Source organism: Macrobrachium nipponense, chromosome 24 (genome assembly GCF_015104395.2).
Source record: "Macrobrachium nipponense isolate FS-2020 chromosome 24, ASM1510439v2, whole genome shotgun sequence".
In the NCBI taxonomy this organism is placed as follows: Eukaryota; Metazoa; Arthropoda; class Malacostraca; order Decapoda; family Palaemonidae; genus Macrobrachium; species Macrobrachium nipponense.
In genome coordinates this window covers 52,217,768-52,240,005 of record NC_061091.1, presented here as the reverse complement: position 1 = coordinate 52,240,005, position 22,238 = coordinate 52,217,768, and the positions used below count along the sequence as shown (strand labels likewise).

The 22,238-nt window shown below is 40.0% G+C and overlaps 1 protein-coding gene across 1 annotated transcript in view; it reads right to left on the bottom strand.

The window, feature by feature from the left end:
• LOC135205623 (collagen alpha-1(III) chain-like) overlaps positions 1–22,238 on the bottom strand; it is a 64,202-nt gene that overhangs the window by 19,595 nt on the left and 22,369 nt on the right. The window contains 1 exon segment of the mRNA XM_064236416.1: positions 9,664–9,715. The gene's annotated coding sequence lies outside the window, so the exon portion shown is untranslated.

Here is a 22,238-nt window from a genome sequence, read left to right as displayed (position 1 = left end):
CCGCAGTACCTGACCTCTAATGAACTGAAAACGGCCCAACGCCCCTAGACATACCCTATGCAAGCAGTGGCTTCCAGCCTGGGACACAGGCTTTGCGGCAGCTATCCACCAATCACGGCCAAGATTCTTCCACAAGAGTGGAAATGGGAAGGGGGGGGGGTGTGTGTGACGTGACGTGACGTGACGTCGTGTCTTGTCACTGACAAGATGGCCTGATACGGCTCGGCCAGATACTACGTAAATACAACATACATAAGAATTACATTTATCATGTGAAATTCTGAACAGTATTCCGTAGTAACTTGAGCAAGCACATTATATGGAAATAAACGACTTGGGCTTCATTGAAAAAATAATAGAATTTAAAAACAAAAAGGGAATTTCCAAGAAAACAAACGGATCCCAACTGGTGTTCCAGTAATGGCTGCCAGAATACGTGATTCGTCAGCGCAAATTTTTTCGCAAAAATAGTTTGTTACTCCTTTCGAAATATTGGAATGGTGTAAAGATTCCCACAAATCAAAACAACAATCTCGTGTAAGTTTTGATTATTTATCTGCCTCTGCTCTATTATTAAAAGGAAGAGAAATATTGACAATAATAAACAAATAATAGTTTCAATAATTCGCTATCCCATCTTACAGAATCTTCTAGCTTAGTGCCTTCCACATATTCACATCCTCTCAAAACCTTACAATTATTATTATTATTATTATTATTACCATTATTATTCAGAACTTGAAACCTCTTTAAATGGAACAAGCCCACCACAGGGGCCATTAACTTGAAATTCAAGCTTCCAAAGAATACGGTGTTCATTAAGAAGTAAGGGGAAACTTCCAAACATACTGGAAATGGGAACATCACTAATTATTATTTTATCTAGAAATCATAGACGCGAATAACCATTTAATATGGAGAGAGAGAGAGAGAGAGAGAGAGAGAGAGAGAGACCCGCCTCCCCCGACAATGACCTTGAATTACTATAATACTTTGAACTGGGAAGACACGTATACCAACACAACTATTCCTCTCAATCAACCCTCCTCTCGAACAACCCGGGACCTGAGTTGCTTCTCGCCATGCTTCCTCAAAATAAGTAAAAACGGAAAAGATGATGAAATACGGTTTGTTACTTTGAGCATCAACTATCCGATAAAAAGGGCTAAAATACATCAATATTCACAAGCGTCAACTGCTATTTCAACAACCAGAGAATAAGACAAGTAATCATATTTAATATTAATTTACTTCAACGTTCATGGCAGCTTCTTCTCCTCCCAAAAACATTTCGGGACGCATGAATTAAATCACACAAAATGTAACAATCTACACTCATCCCTCCGTCGGCCAGAGTAAGACTGGGTTATGTAGATTGTTCAACAAAACATACTGTATTAGCTTATTAAAATGTATATCTTACTAAAACATCTCAACACCTATCGCTCTTAACAAAGTTCGCCAACCTGCCAGCACTGGGAGCTTCTGTCCTGTTGGCTGAAAAACAACTCGATATCAACATTGCTCTCGTAGACACGTATCTCCATCCAAAAATTAGTCAGTTATAACAAAAGGCAGCTTTTGACTTGAAATTCCGGTAATTAACAATTATCTACCCGATTAACCAGCCCGTAAACTGGCATACAACTTTGTAACAGAACTCAAACCCCCTCCTGATTCTATGAAACCGATTTATGTGATAGTAGCATTATCCGACCCCCTTAATTCTCCCTACGAGTTGCTCTGTGAACATCATCTTAATTCAATGTAAACGATCAACGGGGCAGAATTTGACAAACCAAACTAAATGAAGGAGACAAAAACCACACTTTTCTGTTTTGTTTCTAGAAAGAAACCGTTGTTCAAGAACAATCCAGCATGTACCATACCAAGCCCAGGGGCCAGGCTTAACGTAATCCCTCCCTCTGGGCATGGTCTCTAGACCTTGACTATGGGTACATACACCGGCCAAAAGAGGAGCTCCTCTGACTGAGTTCCCACAACTTGTAAAAGCTTGACCAATAAGACTGGGTGCGTGAAAATCACCAACATAACAACGCTCTACCCCACACAACTTGTGAACAATAACAATACCAATATTTGGTTTCCGAATGAGAGAAAAGAATCAGCATAAAATTCATATAGAATCTGGAGTACGAAGCATGCAAAAGTATAATTTAACTAAGTGAAATATGAATAAATATTTTAGTAACTGTTGGGGTTATTTGATAATGTATAATGGAAATATTTAATATGTACTGATAATAGAGGAAACATATACTTGTTTAAAATTTACAAAGTACTGAAGAACGATAAGTTATATGGTAGAAGAGTATTGTGAAGCATAAACCGTCTGCGAAGGATATTTCATCATAATGTATGAACAATATATACAAGACGCGCAGTTCTGAACGACTGTACTTGGTTCCCTACATCAACAGCGGTCAAAAAAGGATTGCTTTGTGGTGGGGAGATTAGGCGCGCTGTAGGCCTGTCCATGGCGCCAAATACCTTCATGGAGGGAGCGCGTCAGATTAAGGGTATAACAAGGAAAACCAGCCTTTATTCCCCACAAAAACCCCTGCGGATAGAAGTTAACCTATTAAAGACAACAGGTCTAACTGAGGCTCATCTCAAACACTTGGGGTGTTGGGTGTAAAAGTCTTTCACCACACTTGTTTGCCCAAGACTTTACCATCCTTAAATCAAGTGACTTCTGAACGTCAGACAGCAGGACAGGAGTAAGAGCCCGCGTATACTAATTTGATGATCACGGGGTCAGACAAAAACAAGAGCTAATGTCTGCACAGGACTTTCAATGAAGCACCCAAAGGCTTGATCGTCTGCTTCCGAATGTATGATCATTTGCAGAGCAACAAATTTATTCTCGCAAACCATCCCCAAGAGTGAGAGACTTTAACGCCCATGTGTGCATCCAAAATTAAACAAAAATGTCGAGGGAAAGGAAAGGAAGAGAGAGAGAGAGAGAGAGAGAGAGAGAGAGAGAGAGAGAGAGTCATAAGCTATGAGGATCCACCAACTGGTAGGTAAGGATGAAGTGTGCGGAATGGGTATAAGGGTAGGAGGGGTAGGGATTAGGAAGGGTGGCGCGCGTGCAGGGGTAGGAGTGAGAGGGAGGGAGAGGATGGGACGAAGAAGGGACAGGGAGAAGGGGGAGGAGGAGGGAGGAGGGATGAACCCACAACAGAAGGGTGGGGCTTCGCAGACATCCCCCATTGTTCCTGCCGCGTGTGACTACTTCCTAACGCCCTGGGACAACCAACACTTCCGCTCATGCAGATGAGGCTCTGTCCGACAGCGCATTCAATCGTTCGACTCCGGGGGATAAAGGGGGTTAGAGCTCGCTTAGTGCTCCAGACCTGTTTTCGCCAACTAGTTCCGATGCTATGGGAATATGATTCATATGAATTCACTCTCTCTCTCTCTCTCTCTCTCTCTCTCTCTCCCTTTTTTCAGAGACTTCCCTTGTGGTCCACGGAAATTCCCAGAGTACATCACATGATCTCTTCATAATACACACACAACAATCTATATGAAATCAAAAACGTCCAAACTGACGACTATTTCTCAGAAATTAACAGCACTGACAAGGCCGTCCCTTCTACCATGCGCTGCACCCTTGTCAATATCACAAAATCCTTGAATAGATAAACCTTGAATAGATAAATTACTCTGGCGTCTACCAGTCGAAACTGCTCACAGTTGTCCATAAAAGTATGCCTGGCGATGGGCTACGTTTAACCGCCCGACTGATAAATTCATCCTATGTACCAGGATATGATTTGGTATCAGTATCATGAGGATTATATGTCAATTAAAATCCTCAGGACAAGGGAAAAATGGCCCTAGGTCACTTCGGAATATTTAGGATAAAATATAAGAAGTCGAGAAACGAAAGAGTGTTGAGTAAGCTGAGAAAAGAGAATTTAAAAATTTCTACTAGAGACGATTTCACGACGAACGTCAAAGCAATAAATTGGAGAAGAGCGCAACGCTGACAATGGCGAGAAAAGCTCTCTCTCTATTTCGTCAACGCCACCCACGTTACGAAGTTCGGTTCGGAGCGCCTCCTTGAGCAATTTCTGCTTCCGCGTAAGGGGGTGGGTGGGGGGGGAGGAGGGCCGTCCCTCTGTCTACGAGGCATTGGAATGACGTCTTAAATTGCATGAAGTAACCGGAGGAGGAGTAAAAGGAAGCGGGAGAGGGCTGAGGGCCGCGCTATAGTTAGAACCTCACCGTGGTGTTTTCAACTTCCGCGTCTGTCAACATAAAATGGCGAACAATTCCAGCGCAATACTCGACGCGCTCCCCAATAGTTCATTTCTTAATTTGCTAATCCAATGATTTTGCTAAACAATGCTCCCCCCCCCCCCCCCCCCCCGCCCAGCCCACAAGAAAGTGATGGAATGGAAAAACGACCCTTTATCTTGTAGAACCAAATATAGTTCCGATATGATACCTTCAACAGTTTATCATCCTCTGAACTGACAAGTCAAAACTCACTTTTGCTCTCTTATATTCGCAAGACCAATAACAACGTTAATATTCATAATTCTAAAGAAACATACCAAATGCCAAAAGAACGTGTACGAAAGAAGACTATATTCAGCCTCAATGTACATTAAAATACAAAATCTGTAAGCATAACTTGGACCAATAAGGGCAGTTTACGCCAAGGTCGAATCAAGGAATCTGCGAGGAAGATGACGAACAGGGAGACCAACGCCTTCTCTCCTAAACTGCTTCCTCCTCCTCCCTTAATAATCACTCTTAAGGCAGCGGAACGCACCAAGAGGATAATTTGACTGAAAAGGGGATATTTTTTTTCCGGGTACGCTTGTTTCTATGCGATCACAGAGAACGAAGGCAACTCTATATCATAACTCAATGCCTAAATTTAAAGTAATAAATGAAAAGTACAGGTTAAAACTTATTCTAAAATGTTTAACACTGCCAAGTTTCCGCGACAATGGGTGGCTCCAGGGTAAAAAACGACATTGGTTATTGCAACATTCGCATCCTAAATGCTGAATCACGAATGAACCCCGGCGCAGATATAGGCACTGTATTAGCCATTTCAAGGGCGTGTTGACTCCTTGGTCTTACATGCACTTGAGCGATAATTGTGTGTGTGTGTATATATATATATATATATATATATATATATATAATATATATTATATATAGATATATATATATATATATATATATATATGTGTGTGTGTGTATAGACGACCTTCTCCACCTACCCATCTGTATCTGTTCTTACCACATGACCATACCGTCTCAAAACAGTGACATACTCATATTCACACTAGACTATTGCCCACCTCCACATTTCCTTCTCCTTCTTAAATCACCCTCTTCTCTTCATGACAGGAGACTTGACTCGACATCCATTCGCACATTCCAACCTTAGCATTCACAAACACACAAAATCTCTTCCAATCTTTGGAAATAATCTTTTACGCTTCTGCCTAGCCCCACCACCATTTGTTATTATTCCTCCAGAAATCGCTATACGAATCAACCATTTCCGCTCTTCCGTAATCTGCACTAAAATTCATTGCTCTATCTACTTACTTTCACTGTTTCTGTCGTTTCTCCTCCATCTACCTATTTTCACTGGTTTCTCATTAATATCATCAATATTACCAGACATTAATAAATTCCATATCTGCAAAAATCAACCATTCTAAACTCCGCTCATAGTCAAGTTTTTATTTAACAACTTTAGCAATGCAAAAGGATTCAATGACTAAGAGGAGGAAAGGGACTCTATAAGGACTCATTGACTGTTGCTGCTATATTCAGAGCGAAAGGCTAGGCCAAGCCTCCACTTCTCCCATTGCACCGGATATTTCTCCACAAGAACGTCAACACGCAACGCAAACACGCTAGCATTACTCAACGGCAATTCTGTCCCTGTTGGTGCAGAACTCCACTCAATCCGTCGCTATGGCAGTGATACTGCCGATGTGTAGTGGAGGACCTTCAAATGAAATACCTACCGTATTTTTTTTTTTTAAAATAATCACGAATTGCTTTAGCTCAGAGAGAGAGAGAGAGAGAGAGAGAAGAGAGAGAGAGAGAGAGAGAGAGAATCAAATACTTTTCAAGCTGGAACAAGTACTTCTGGGGGATTTGACTGAAACGTTAAACATAACAGTATTATAACGCTGAACTGAACTACGCAACACTTAAACCTCTCCCTTTCAGGAAAAGATTGTCATTTTATTACATTTCACCGTATTTAAGGACATTGCCCAAGTTCATATATATATAATCGTTACAGTATATCATGCCCTTACACCCTTACATAGACTAGAAAGTGTGTGGTATATACATACGAGTAAAACGTAACTCAAATGAAAGTAAAAACCTTCAATTCAAGTAACAATCTTATGAAAGATGGTTTACATTAATATTAAAGTGCAAAATTTCATGTTTCCAAGCAGCTGTATTTTAGTACTCCACTGTATCAAATTCCAGACAAATGACTTTCCAGTTTGGGCCGTCAATGAGAGAGAGAGAGAGAGAGAGAGAGAGAGAGAGAGAGAGAGAGAGAGAGAGAGAGAGAGAGAGAGAGAGAGAGAGAGAAATTTCACATTCGTCTTGCACACATAAAAGCACTTTTTTCCAGTTCTTTGCGTTACTAAATGCGACCTCCCCGTCCCGTTCACAAGTAGTATATGTTTATCATCATCACTTTAAATCGTGACGTAGGCGGTGACGTCTGCAAATCTGACGTCCACCTTGGGTATCCCGAGGCACCGGAAAAGGGGGTTTCCCGTACGTCTGTCTGGGCGATCCTAAAAGACGCCTTTGTACAGGTTTACTATTCCTCCTTCCAATGGTGCTTGCATATCTAAAGTACAGGTTATTTATCTAGAAACTGGTAACTGGTTTCAACCACTCCTGGTAACATACATAAAATGATAAAACACAAAGACATGCGTCACTTGCTGATAAATCTGCGCCAATAATCCGTCCCTTGCTGGAAAATGTCAAAATTCGTCCCTTGCTGAAAAAAAAAAAAAAAAATCCGCCCTTTGCTGAAATTTTTTTAAAAATTCGTTCCTTGCTGAAATTTTTTAAAAATTCGTCTCTTGCTGAAAATTGTCAAAATTCGTCCCTTTCTGAAAAATTGGTGTCAAAATCCGTCATTTGGTGGAAAATTTGTGTCAAAATTTGTCTCTTGCTGAAAAATTGGTGTCAAAATTCGTCCCTAGCTCAAAAATTGGTGTAAAAATTCGTCCCTTGCTGAAATATTGGTGTCAAAATTCGTCCCTAGCTGAAAAATTGGTGTCAAAATTCGTCCCTAGCTGAAAAATGGGTGTCAAAATTCGTCCCTAGCTGAAAAATTTGTGTCAAAATTCGTCCCTAGCTGAAAAATGGGTGTCAAAATTCGTCCCTAGCTGAAAAATGGGTGTCAAAATTTGTCCCTAGCTGAAAAATGGGTGTCAAAATTCGTCCCTAGCTGAAAAATTGGTCAAAATTCGTCTCTTGCTGAAAATTTTGTGTCAAAAATTCCTATTATTTGAAATCATTCTGATACCTACCATGGTCACCATTTCGGTTTTGATGAAAACAGCAGGTAAACTGAACACTAACAGGTACTCCTGCTCTCCTTGATGTATACGGTGCTATATGGACACCTTCTTGTAAACAAACACCCCCCCTCCCCTTAAAAAATAGATAAATATCAATAAAAAAGCAACCCCCCCCCCAGCTCCCCCTTTTAACAAAAACAAAGCAGTACATTATTATCCTGACTTACATTGCCAATCATATTCTACACAAAACTGTTCTAAAAGAACATTTTATTTTTATCAATATTTACTCATAAAATTTCATACGGCTGCAATTAAACACCTGAACTTGAGAGTAGAACACTGATGTGAGTCAGACGCTTCACGAAATTCCTAGATGAACTCTCGAACGCTAAAGGCAAAAGTAGTAACACGACTTAATTTACCGTTTCTTTTGCCCTATATCCTATAACTTGTTTTCTTTTCGGTTTGGGAGGGAAATGAGGCCAAGGTGACTCGCAATGACTAACAGTCCTATTGAGGACAAATAAGCGACCATCCCAGAGAAAGGGCATATAGCTATTTACTGATTTTTTGTCTCCTATCCCTTCATCTCTGTTTACTTTATTTTTGAAGACGTTAAGTATAAAAAGATATAATAAAATACATAATTACATAAAATTCTCCGATAGAGCGAGTCGTTTTGTCCATGCCTCCTTATTACATTGAACTTGACCATACCAGCACATGCTTCCACCCGCCTACAGGGCAGCCAGAGGTCACCGAAGTGACCTGGGTCACCCTGTTAAGACCATATAACCTAAAATGGAGGTAACGCTCCCCGGCCCACCTCTCTCTCTCTCTCTCTCTCTCTCTCTCTCTCTCTCTCTCTCTCTCTCTCTCTCTCTCTCTCATATAAAGAAAGGGCATTCTTCATCCTTAAAATACTTCACAGCTATTTCATCTACTACACAATTGCTCATTCATAATGGAAACACTTAAAAATCACTTGTAAAAACAGAACAGACTAAATGCAAACTTATAATAAATCCTTCATTTAAATATCTCATCAATTCAACTGAAAGTTTGAGACGTTATAAGTGAGAAACAAACGTGTGTGTGTGTGTGTGTGTGTGTGTGTGTGTGTGTGTGTGTCAAAACCCTATTTACAAAATAACACAGGAAGAAAATGTCCACCTTATGTCAACTGCATGTGGATTCTACCAATTATCTGTACAACAAAAAACTACCGGAAATATTTCCCAGAGTGACCTGTGTGCACTAAAAGGTTCCCAGGATATTCGGGCTGACTTTTTTTTTTTTTTTTTTTTTTCCAGAAGAACAACAATTTGTCAGATATTTCACGAACTGGTATAAGTCCCTTTTCACGTCGACGACACCAACTCACTACTCACCCCGAGATTACAGAGCTCATTACTTAACAACAGTTGAACTAGTCATGGCCCTTAAACAATCCTCAACTACTCAACTATACTTCAACTACTCAACTATACTAACTAAAAAAACCAACAGAGGAATATAAATATCATTAACGTTAACCACTGCGTATCTTCTATAAATTCTAGTAATGTTACGTAATTCAGTCAATTAAATATGGTACACATAACTATCCTTTTTATCCCAGGAAATAAATCCTTATAAAAGAAACGCGTACACACATTTATGTACCATCAAATTCGTTATACCTTAGGAATAACTTACACCCAACGTGAATTATATAATTGGTGTTGGGTGCATCTGCACCACCCAGTATCAATTTTTTTCCCCTTGGGTGTTAAGTTCTAGCGAATTCGACCTAAATATGATTTTGGTGAATATATATATTATATAGGTACATATATAATTCCAGTATGAGTGGAAAAAAATACACACTTATATTATGCAAATAACTGAATAAAGAAAACTGATATATACGTAAAGGAGACGAAGTTAAAACATGTAGCAAAGCAATCTGAATAAAAAAAATATTAACGAGAGAGAGAGAGAGAGAGAGAGAGAGAGAGAGAGAGAGAGAGAGAGAGAGAGAGAGAGAGAGAGAGAGAGAGAGAGAGTGGAAAGGAAGGTCATCTTCTCAATAACACTAGCTCACCTTCTCCGGCCCGGCGACACCCACACGCACAGATTAGCAGAACTGCTACATCCTGAAACACGAGAGAAAATCCCAAGTTAGAAAAGATCATGAGACACTAATACAAGGACTACTTGTGACCTCAGTACCTTAAAAATGTACCTATCTACCTATACATATATTATATATAACACGCATACATACATACATATATAGGTGCATATACACATATATATGTATCTGCAAATAAAATAAATCTATAGATATACATACATACACACACACACACACACACACACACACACACATATATATATATATATATATATATATATATATATATATATATATATATATCCTATCTATACATATATACAAACATACATAGATAAACAAATAAATGTGTGTGTGTGTATGGTCAAAGACGCCCACATCCCCCCCCCCCTATACACACACACAACATCACAACCAACACAACACACACACTCACACACAGACTAACAGTCCCACAGGACGCCACGCAAGTACCACGACTGTCGTCCAAAACCAGCAATCAAAAAAAATGATGACATTGATCAATCTCGGTGAAATCAGTTCTGTGGAACTTCACAAAACGAGGTTGACATTGCACCGCACCGGCTCCCTCCGCCGCCCCCCCCCCCCCCCCTCCTCTCTCTCTCTCTCTCGTCTCTCTCTCATCCTCTCTCTCTCTCTCTCTCTCTCTCTCTCTGTGCCTCAACAACCAACAGCCCCCCACCCCTCCCCAAAACACACCCCCACGAATCCGGAATCCACGAGCACGAAAAAAGTGAAAATTGACGAAGACATGGATGGCAGTGTTCAAGAAATGTTTCAAAGATATGAGTTTATACATGACACAATTCTAAAACAACAATCATACGTCATTTGTTCTCTCCGTTCTAAAAGAAATGCCCTTCATAAATGATACAGACACATATGGAACTACATAAATTCATACACGCACAAACGGACCCGACAATAGTGCATGGCGGCCGACAGACACGATCACAATGCTCAACTTCCCAGAAGAGGATTGTTCTAAAGAAATCTCTCAAAGGCGAAACCACGTCACTTCAAAGAAATTTTTAAATCACTCTGTCTTCTGTCAGCTTGGAAATTCTTCCAGGATAATATCATTCCCATCACAGTGTATAATATTCTGCAATAAAAATGATCCAAGACACTTATTACTCCCTGGAATAAAACGTCTAATACTCATGTCAGCTAAGCCAAGTTCCATATATCAGTTTACATAGCAATGAATTATCTGAAGATGACGCTGCTCGTGTTTTTCGCATTTTGCCATACTGCCAAGGCTTCTCCAAACAGTTCTTTCGGGTTTGTTCCAGAGAAGGGGGCTATGGCGAAATCCCCCCCCCTCTCTCCTCTCTCTCCTGCTCTCTCACACTCCTCTCTCCCTCTCACTCTCTCTTCCTCTCTAGTCTCGTCCTCTCTCCTCTTCTCCGTTCCAATCTCTCTCGTCCTCTCTCTCTCTCTCTCGTGGTGGCGTTATGACGACGCATAATTTAGCCAAATTCCGTCACTTTACTATTTTTAGTTTTTGATAACATCCCCCCCCCCCTCTCTCTCTCTCTCTCTCTCTCTCTCTCTCTCTCTGATACACATAACACACACACACACACACACACAGAGAGAGAGAGAGAGAGAGAGAGAGAGAGAGAGAGAGAGAGAGAGAGAGAGAGAGAGAGCTAAAAAAGAAATAACCAACTCCGAGCACCTCGACCCGCCTATCGTCCCATTTCAAGCTTTCAGGCGACCAGACGTTACTTGCACCGATATTTACGTGGAAGACGACGATACAAGACAACATACGGACGCGAAGATGCGTCACTGCAAACATGCATCGACACTTCATCAGCCACTTGTGCAGCTACGAACGGCTAGAGAGTAGCTAGAGGGACTGGATGTGGAAGGAGGAGGAGACCAAAATGCGACAAAAACTAGAAATTACGGCAAACGCGAAGAACTGGAAAGAACCACATGTGAAGGGAAGAGGCAGGAGGTGGAGGAGGAGGAGGAGGAGGAGGAGGGCGTGTATGTGTGCGCTCGTGAGGAGAAAGTTGTAAGACTGTCAGTGACGGTGGATGGTAGTGGTTGTGCAGAAATCACATACAAAGTCAGTCAGTCCGTCTTTCGTTCCTCCGAGATATTGCCATAAGTCTGACGGTACCATTTATGCGTTCAAAGGCACTTCAGTAGGAACAAGGATTTTTTGGGATTTTTTCTCCTCTAAACATTATAGACTAAGAATGCACAACTGCTATAAATTGTTGATGAAGTACAGATTCTAAATTCTCTCACAGACTTGCCTGTTTACCGTTCCAAGCTTCGTGACAAATTCATAAGCCCTGGCCACCTGCTTTGGAGACAGATACGGAGAGGAGAGGATCCTTCTAGAGAAAAATTGACTCGCTAATGACAAGCATACATAAAAGTGTCGGCAGAGCATATGTAGATACATATAGATATATATATAAGTAAATGTATACCTGGCGTATATATATATACAGTTATTAAGTCATGTTAAAAAATTTCATACAGATTATTCTAAGCAATACTGTAAAGCACAAATGAAAAAGGAACCAAGCGGAAAGATATAACATAATCCCCCATTATCAAACGATTTAAACTAAGCTGATATACTTATTTTTGAAGAATCAATTACAGAGAGAAAGATCATCAAATGTAGGTTAATATGGATATTTCCCAGATTATAGTTTTAATTACGAATACTGTTAGTAAGTCAAATCATGGGTTGTAGTGACAAAAACTGAGAAAATCTTAGCAAAAGCAAATATTGCAAAAGGGATGATCATACCATTCGTAAATGCAAGATGCCGAAACATAAGACATGGCATCATTCCCGTGAAAAGGTCATGATCGAAAGTGTTAGGGCCTTTGATTTGAAAAAGATATTCCCGTAGGTTTTTTATTTATATAGATTTTTGGCATTATGCCAAGCACTGGGGCAACCAAGGCCATTCAGGGCTGAAAACGGAAATTGACAGTAAAAGGTTTGAAAGGTGTTACAAGAGGAAAACCTCGCAGTTACACTAAGAAACAATTATTAGAAGAGGGTGGACAGTAAGATGGAAGGAAGAGAATATGAACAGAAGTACAGTAAAAGGAATTAAAGTAGTTGCAGCTAGGGGCCGAAGGGGCGCTGCAAAGATCCTTAAGTAATGCCTGCCTACACTGCACCGAATGAGGTGCACTGACGGCACTACCCCCCTACGAGGCATATTCCCGTAGGATATGTAAGGAATGTGACCAGGTTGCGGAAAAAATTCACGTCACTGTAATTTAAAGCAAATAAAATATTGTAGTGTAAAAAACAAGGACTATCTACGACATGAACTATGACGCGGACCAAGCTAAGATTGCGCAAATTTAAGACAAAACCTGAATGAGGTTTGGAGCAATAAGAATCATTTCTTCACTTCTCCCAAACGAAATAAGCCAGGTTGACAAAGTATTAATAAACAGTTGTCTGACAGATCAGAGTGAAAAAGAATCACGACAACGCTAACTATAGCACTGATGAGAGACACCAAGAGGCTGCTCGAGTATGAAGTGAATGCGAAGTTCGTTCGAAGTCGATCACGAATGATCCGCCGAAGCCCAGTAAGATGCGAGTGAATAGCTCGATGCTAAATTAGGCGTGAAACTATTCAATACCTTCGTTCGTGTTTTGTCTTTATAGTTAAGGCGATTCAGTTGTGATGGAGAAAAGTGATCGAGACGAAAGCAATGTTTCTGAAGGACGGAGGAACCAACGGTTCAATGAAAAGTCCAATGAATGAAAAGTCCAATGCTTGGACAAAGTACGAAACCAAACACCAACATCAATTTTAAAAACTCTGAAAAAGAAGAACAGTCACTTGCCAGGCTACGAAAGATGGGAACATGAAAGTGGCTGTCATCACACGAGTAAAAGTTGTGATTTCAGCGACGCAAAACTGGAGGCAACAGACGCAGAGCGACCTCTCTGAAATCTTCTTAAACTCGGGCATAGAAAAATAAAAGAATGCGAGCGTTCACCTACATATTAAGATAATGGAAATAACGGAAGATGACGCAAGATTCGTATTTTTATTTACCTTACATGAAGTTAGGGAGAGTTCGGAACGAAGGGTATCAAATGTGAAGATTAAGTAGACATTGGACCTAAAAACAGAGAGAGAGAGAGAGAGAGAGAGAGAGAGAGAGAGAGAGAGAGAGAGAGAGAGAATGCTACTGTGGGAATGAATGAAAATGCACAGGAGCTGTGGTATTCTTTACCCCTGCAGTTTCATCCTTGACTCAGCATGAATGGTGCAATACTGTTATCTTGTTCTCCCCGAGGTCATCCCCCTTACTGGAGATTTCCTTTCTTCTTTTTATTTTTTTCTCCCCCCCCCCTTTTTTTTTTTTACAGAGCTCACATTCAGTAGAAAATGCAGTTCGAGTTAGCTCAGCGAAACAATTCTTTTGCAGGTGTAATGTTTTTCTGCCATATTCACGGACGAGACATTTTAACATTCTGAGCACTTCATCTGCATGATAAGGACGGAATTATGATATTCGACGATATAGAAAGCAGAGGAATATCTGTACATGACAAAATTCAAACCGAATTCAAAGTCTGGTTATTAATCATAAATTATACTAAATATTTTCCGAAACTTGAACAGTAGAGAACAACAACCCTGTAACTTCGAAGAAGAAGAAGAAGAAGAAGAAGAAGAAGAAGAAGAAGAAGAAGAAGACGAAGAAACTCATAGCATCCCAAATTCACGAAAACTCTCATTCTACTTTATAGAGACCCTCTCTGTCCGCCTGGAGTGCCTAACCCAGGCCCATCATGTTCCTCGAGATCCATCCACCCAAAACCCACACAAATCGCGCTTTCCTCCTTTCCCCCCCTTTCCAAGCGTGTTTGACCTCTGACCTTTCCGGCTAAAAGTAGCAGCCCCAGCGGCATTGCGGCGAAGAAGAGGGACTCCACCTTCCTTTCAAGTCACTCACTGGCCCGAACGGCGCAAAGGCTGCCAACCAACCAGCCCCAGCAGCGAGAAGACTGCCGCTGCTGCTGCGGCCAGGAGTCCACGGCAACGTTTGCAAGGTCATTTTCCACTTACATTCGGTGCACACTCACCAATCTCCCATTCCTACTCATTGCAAAACAAAGCCAAGGTACGAAGTTGCGCGCTCTATTCCAGTTGTCCAGACACACACACACACAAGTTATTATAATGCTGAGACCTTGCCTTTAAGCTTTAAGAATTCATTCAAATACTCCATCTCTAGAGAATATAAATAGTCTTCGTCGAGACATCCAAGCCTTTGTTTAAGCACGTCTGCAAAAAACTAGTAAGAAATGAAGTAAAACTAAAAGATAATAACTAGTTAATAATATATATATATATCTATATATATATATATATATATATATATATATATATATATATATATATATATATATAAAACAGCACACTTCGTTATACAGAGCTCATGCTACAATACCAAAGTAAAACAATCTAAAAACTTGAGAAAACAGAATTTCCATCCAATATTTTATCAAAAGATTTTTTCTTTCTCAATATTTTCGAACACCATGAAGCAACTGAGAGAGAGAGAGAGAGAGAGAGAGAGAGAGAGAGAGAGAGAGAGAGAGAGCCTCTCCTCCGACGATGCATTGCATAACGGATATTGGTTGCGGTGACCCAGCAACCTGCTGCAAAGTTGCAACTGAGCAACTCTCCTCCCCTCTCCTTGCCTCGCCCCTACCTCCCTCTTTCTTGTCGCCGTGGTCGTCACTCGGTGGTATTTTCGTGCAAGAAACGATATGTAGCAAACTTCTCTCTCTCTCTCTTCTCTCTCTCTCTCTCTCTCTCTTATATATATATATATATATATAATATTATATTATATTATATATTATATATATATCTATATATAATATAATATATATATATATATATATATATAATATATATATATGCAAAAGCTAGGTACTATGTCGTACCTCTAAGTAAATGGGAATACAATCCACAATGATGTAAAATAAATATTTCTTGTACAGCAACTTAAGCTTTCGACCATCAACTGTGGTATAGTTCACTAATATATATATATATATATATATATATATATATATATATATATATATATATATATATATATAAACTACCACTTGAAAGTCCTGGTAATCTAAAAGGGAAGATCTACATTACTCAAATGATCAAGACGACGACAATGTACACATTTAGTGATAGAAACTCCGTGTCTGCACAGCATCAGGTGGGTGAGAGAGAGAGAGAGAGAGAGATCAGAGAGAGAGAGAGAGAGAGAAAGAGAAGAGAGAGGAGAGAGGAGAGGGAGTTGATTTTTCCCCTTTCACTAGACGCCACTTTCCCCCTTCCAGCATTCCACTCAAGAGATAGCTAACCCTTCGTCCCTCTCCCTTCCATCTTTCCTTTCATCCATCCATCCGTCCATGGGATGGGTCAGTAGTCAGTACATTCACCTCCAAAGCGCCTTTCCTATGTTCAGGTGCACTACTGCTGACATTCTTGTCTGGATATTTTCTTAATATCCTACATATTTTATTAAATTTAAAATCAGAGGCGGATCGAAAAAGCGCGGACGGACATACAAAGCCATTTCAATAGTTATCTATAACAGAAAACTAAATCCCTCGCTGAGTAATACTTATATAAGCAACTCTAACGTTTAATTGCCATGTTACACCTAAAACTTAATCAATAATTAGGTAGTGCAAAACGCTTTAACAACAATCGCTTGTGGAGTTCGTCAATGTTAAAATCTACCGTGAGCTTATGCTTTTCATATATTACAAATAAAAGCAGGTGTTTTCAACCTTTTCTATCCCACGTAGTATACCCTTTCGGGTATTTGTAAGGTCAGTCATGTACTCCCTTCACTTTGTATAACGAGAAAACAAAACCAACTCAGAAAAACTGTACAGTGTACGTAAGTACATAATACTCCTGACATAACCAATAATATTGTAAACAAAGAATTCCATAAAAAAATAAACACAATTATTTACCTCTGGCTAGGGAGTAAATTTTCAAGGTTATATTACGGAGCTGCAAAAACAAAATACATTATTATTACATCAGCTGCAACGGTAGTTAATGAAATGGCCGAAACTGCTTTTCATTTACGATCCTAGGTGGCCGAGGAGCAGTTTTTGCTAAAGCATGTCGAAGGTCGGCTTGTACATTCCATTCGCGACCCAAGGGGAGCGCGTGCCCCATGAAAGACCCTTGGCTGGGGGTACACGTACCCCAGGTTGAAAACGTCTGTATTAAAGAGTGAACACTGTACACATCTACGGATGTTAACAGACAGATTTTTTTAGATAAAAAAGGAAGGTTCGTTTTCTATATAAAAGTTAGTAAAATTGTATACTTTCGGAATTCCAACATCAACATAACATGAGGCGGCGAATGTTAGAAAGCGGAGAGAGAGAGAGAGAGAGAGAGAGAGAGAGAGAGAGAGAGAGAGAGAGAGAGAGAGAATTAAACTGGCTGGACTAACCAATTCACTGGTGCAGTTAACAAACGCCACAATATTTCCTATATTAAACGTTTATCTGAAAACATACTAAAATATTGGGGGGCGGGGGGGGGCGCACACTACAGAGTATCCGTTTTCGTCTCGAAAAACAACAAATAACCTGAGAGAATTTAAAATCCACATTTCCAAGCTGAGAGTGGCGGTCAAGAGTAATTTTTCCTCTATACCTGATCGTTCTATAGGTTATAGCACCATTTCCGTCTTTTTCAACAGTTCTTCGATGACAGAGCTAAAGAAGATCGCACAAAACTGTTTACGTGCATCAGGTGTCTTGAACCATTTTAAATTACTACAACAGAATCCCGATGGCATTTTCGCCTCTCTCTCTCTCTCTCTCTCTCTCTCTCTCTCTCTCTCTCTCTCTCTCTCTCTCTCTCTCTCTCTCTCTCTCTCTCTCTCTCTCTCTCTCTGGATCTTGCCTTTTTCTCAACGAAGAAGCATTTTAACATCCGGAGCATATTCTAATTACGAGTGTTGGCTATTCTATCTAAACTTCATCTGTGGTAATTTTTCCTTCATCATTGGGTAACCCAAGATATATATATAGGTAAAATTGTCTCTTTCAAATATGGGTTTATAAAATCAATTCAAAATACATATTGAAGACCTCGCGCCGTTAGCCTCAAGGACGCTTTTTCTATAAAGACAAGGCTACCTGCACACGTCAAAAATAACCAATTCATTCGTATATTTCCCTTATAACAAGGCAAGCACAATCTGAGCATCTGCAACAAAAGGAAGACCTGGCCAGATTTCAGTCTCAATTATGAAACTAAACAATGACTTAAGAACAATAAAAAAAAAATCGCCAACGATGATTATAGAATAATCTACATGTCTATCTCATACGCAAATGAGACACTACTTTTAGGAAAAGGATAATTATCGAGTATGAAACTGCACCCCCTTTCGCCAAACATTCTGCTTCATTTATTAAGATTCACTTTTATTTTTCAAATAGTCGTTTCCCCAAATAAAATTCACCATAAGGAGAATGAAAACTATTCTCTTGCAAGGCCTTCCTTTTAAGTTATGACACCCCCACCCGTGTAAGAAAGCGGATAATGGGACAAAGGTAGAACTACGGAACTGGTCTTCGGTTAATGACAGACTGACTGACACTCACTGACCCCCCCACCCCCCCACCCCAGGCATGGATACGTAAAAGTCTATTGCCCTTAGTTCTCTCAGCTATCCGAAACCTTACATTTACAAGATGTTACATTACGACGGTATTAAACCGGATGTAGTATCCAGCTCGCGTCACCTACTCCGAGGTGTTAGTACTCAAGATGGCAGCAGCTCCTTAGGACGCCGTGGTTAGTACTAGCCCCTAGGGGATCTAACTGTTACACACACCCATTTCTATGTGTGTGGTCGACAAATTATATTAATAAACGATATCCCCGTGCATCCGTCTAATTGACTTAGCATTTATAACCCATTACGACATCCTTTAGTCACAATACTATACGCAGCTCATAAATCCTACATACTATACGATAAAGCACACAGTTTACTGGCAAAACTAACATCGATTCTAAAAAACGGATGAGAGAGAGAGAGAGAGAGAGAGAGAGAGAGAGAGAGAGAGAGAGAGAGAGAGAGAGCTCTAGAGGGGAATCCTTAAAACGATCGGGGTTTCCGTCAATGACATCATGACGTCGTGACGTCAGCATCAGCCAGTAGCTTGTAAAATGGCATGACATCGGAAACGGATTGTCACGCTGGGCCGACCTACTGTCATCCGCTTCAATTACAAATCTAATTACAAATCTTTATATGGCTCGATTTCTTGTCAATCAATTAATGATTCGTGTATCGAAATACAAATATTCCTTCATTTTTTTTTAGTGAGAGACAGCATGAAGTTGGATGTAAGCAAATAATCAATTCGAAACTAGACGAAAAAGGAACGTGGGGTAAGGAATAAATCGGAACACTATAAAGGAGAACAAACAGGATACTTACGACGAAGAATCAACCTCAAAACATCAAGAAAAGAGCAGAGGGACATTCATGCACCTGTACGTTTAGATTTGACGTCAAGCGCCCTTCTTTTTTATCATTCCCCATGGTTTTTCTTATCTTATCAGTCCCTTATCGCGATACCAGCCGACGCGTTAGTTTCGACTTTCCTTCCCCACTGTTAAAACTTCCCCTGACGAACAACGACGGACGATGCTGGCAACTTCATCGCAAAAGGGAGCAAAGAGCGGCTCGATTTTCCGGAAATGGACGGGATTTGCACAGCGTCACTTGTGTGTCATCTATGCATGACGTGGGACATATTATGAGTTACGGCAACGTAGAGCGGATTTCCAAAAAGAGGGAGAATTTCATAAAATCGTCACGCAAGTACACTCTCATGTACGGTTCCTAGGGGCCCTAGGTTTCTTAAAAGGGAGAGAGGTCCATCTCCTTCGCATCAATCTGAATAGAAATGTCATTTGCTATTGGGACAAATCTGGTATACTTGCCGAACCTCGTCATGGGAAGTTTATGTCATCATAAAATCCTCTCGTAACGGAGAGAGGAATTTCCCCAGAAAGGATGAGTTAATAACGCATGCCAACGTCATCTCGCACCTCAATGGTAATAACTGGGATGAAGGATTTTCCTCATTTCTAATGTCAACAATATTCACCTTGCACAGGAAATGTCCATAAGGCACACCATAAATATGTAAGTTGATCTCGTCACTGAGAGGAGGAGAGAGAGAGAGAGAGAGAGAGAGAGAGAGAGAGAGAGAGAGAGAATTGATCTTTGTCTAAATAAAAAAATCAGATAATTCGAGATTCATATTTAAATGAGGCAGCATTAACCGTGAAGGCACACACCAAAAGGCAACGCAGAGTTCATCTGGTACAAACCCAGGGAACCCCACGTCAAGGAGAGAGAGAGAGAGAGAGAGAGAGAGAGAGAGAGAGAGAGAGAGAGAGAGAGAGAGAGAGAGAGAGAGTCTCTAGCACGGGACAACAATCGCCTTATCTACATGCATTCGAGTCCACTCGATAACAGAACCTTTCGTCGATATTTCAGAAGAAAACTAAATGACTAGTTCGACGGCTGCCAAGATCTTCCATGAGGGATTTCGTAAGCTTCTGACGGTTTTAGAAGGTCTTGACGGTCCTGTATTAACAGGGGAAAAAAAAAAAAAGGTCGCTTACACACTAGTAACAAACTTCAAGAGACTGGTGTAAGCAGCCTTTCCAAATTTACCTATTCCTAGTAAATCTGAAGACAAGAGATTTTAAGGAAAAAGAAAATAAAAACTGAGCAAAAACCGGAATTCCATCATAAAAGTTTCATGATTAAGCTATTATAAGGCAAGAGAACAAGATGTATTGATAAACTAGGAGGTCCATAATAAAAATTAAATATATCATTCAAGTTCTCAAAAGTGCATGAAGTAAAAATAAAACTATATAGTGTATATCTCTTAGCCGTGCATGTAAATTGTGTGTGTGTGTGTGTGTGTGTGTGTGTGTGTGTGTGTGTGTGTGTGTATATATATATATATATATATATATATATATATATATATATATATATATATATATATATATATATATATATATAATATATATATATATATATATATATGTGACAATTCTCAGCCGTGAAATCAATCATTACAACGCCGTGCAAAAGAAGATTCACCCACGTTAAAAATCATCTTAAAATAATAGATACTCATACGCATGAAGGTCCCCTGAACACGATTTTGTCCAGTAGCCTGAAGAGGCTGAGAGAGACAACTAGAGCGCAAAGGGAGACCCACAGGAGAGAGGAGAGACCACTTGGACCACGAAGCCTCACCAGCTGCAGGAGACAGCAGCAGCATCGGTGGTGGCGGAGTAAGAGGACAGCGGAGACGTGGAGGAGAAGGTGGAGGAGGAGGAGGAGAGAGGAGGAGGAGAGAACGGAAATGTTCACATCCTGGCTACACTGCACATCACAGTGCTTACTCCTTCCTCTCTCTCTCTCTCTCTCTCTCTCTCTCTCTCTCTCTCTCTCTCTCTCTCTCTATATATATATATATATATATATATTATATATATATAGATTATATATATATACATATATATATACATATAATATATATATATATATATATATATACATATATATACATATATATGCATATATATATATATATATATATATATATATATATATATATATATACACACACACACTATAACCATGAATATAATTCTAAAGAGCTTCAAGAACACTAAACATGCTATAAAAAAGTTGAAGTATATCTTAGTTTTACTTGACCACTGAACTGATTAACAGCTCTCCTAAGGGTGGCATGAAGGATTAGATATTTGTAAGTGTCTAGGAACCAATTGGTTGCCTAGCAACGGGATCTACACAGCTTATTCTGGGATCCGAACCACATTATATCTAGAAATGAATTTCTAAACACCAGATATACATTCCTCTGATTCCACGTTACCGGAACAGGGGAGTCGAACTGGTGACTACCAAATTGGTAGGCGAGCGTAAAGCACTCGTCCAACGAAGAACTTGTAAACATGCTATTATACTGTAGAGCACACATCATGCCATAACACCGAAGAACACTGAAAATTGGGTAACAAAACCTTGAAAGACAAATCCCTCATGATTTCGAGAACCTTTGCAACTGATACTCTTACTCTAAGAATGAAATAAAAGGTGCTTTGTATGTACTTCGAGAATCATTTGCTAGTTAATCCCAACAGAAGGAATCGAACAAAAAATGTCACCTTCAAGAATGATGTCGTAGGTAAAATTCACTCCCCCACTACCTAAAGTGCTTACGACTTCAAGAACCTTACAATTGCAAATTAGCCTCTGCAACTGATACCATTATTCTAAGAAGAGCACAAGAGGTGCTTTGTACTTCGAGAAGCACACGTAAGGAATCCCCACAGCTGTAACCGTGCAAGAACTGCCAATTTCAAAAATTGTAT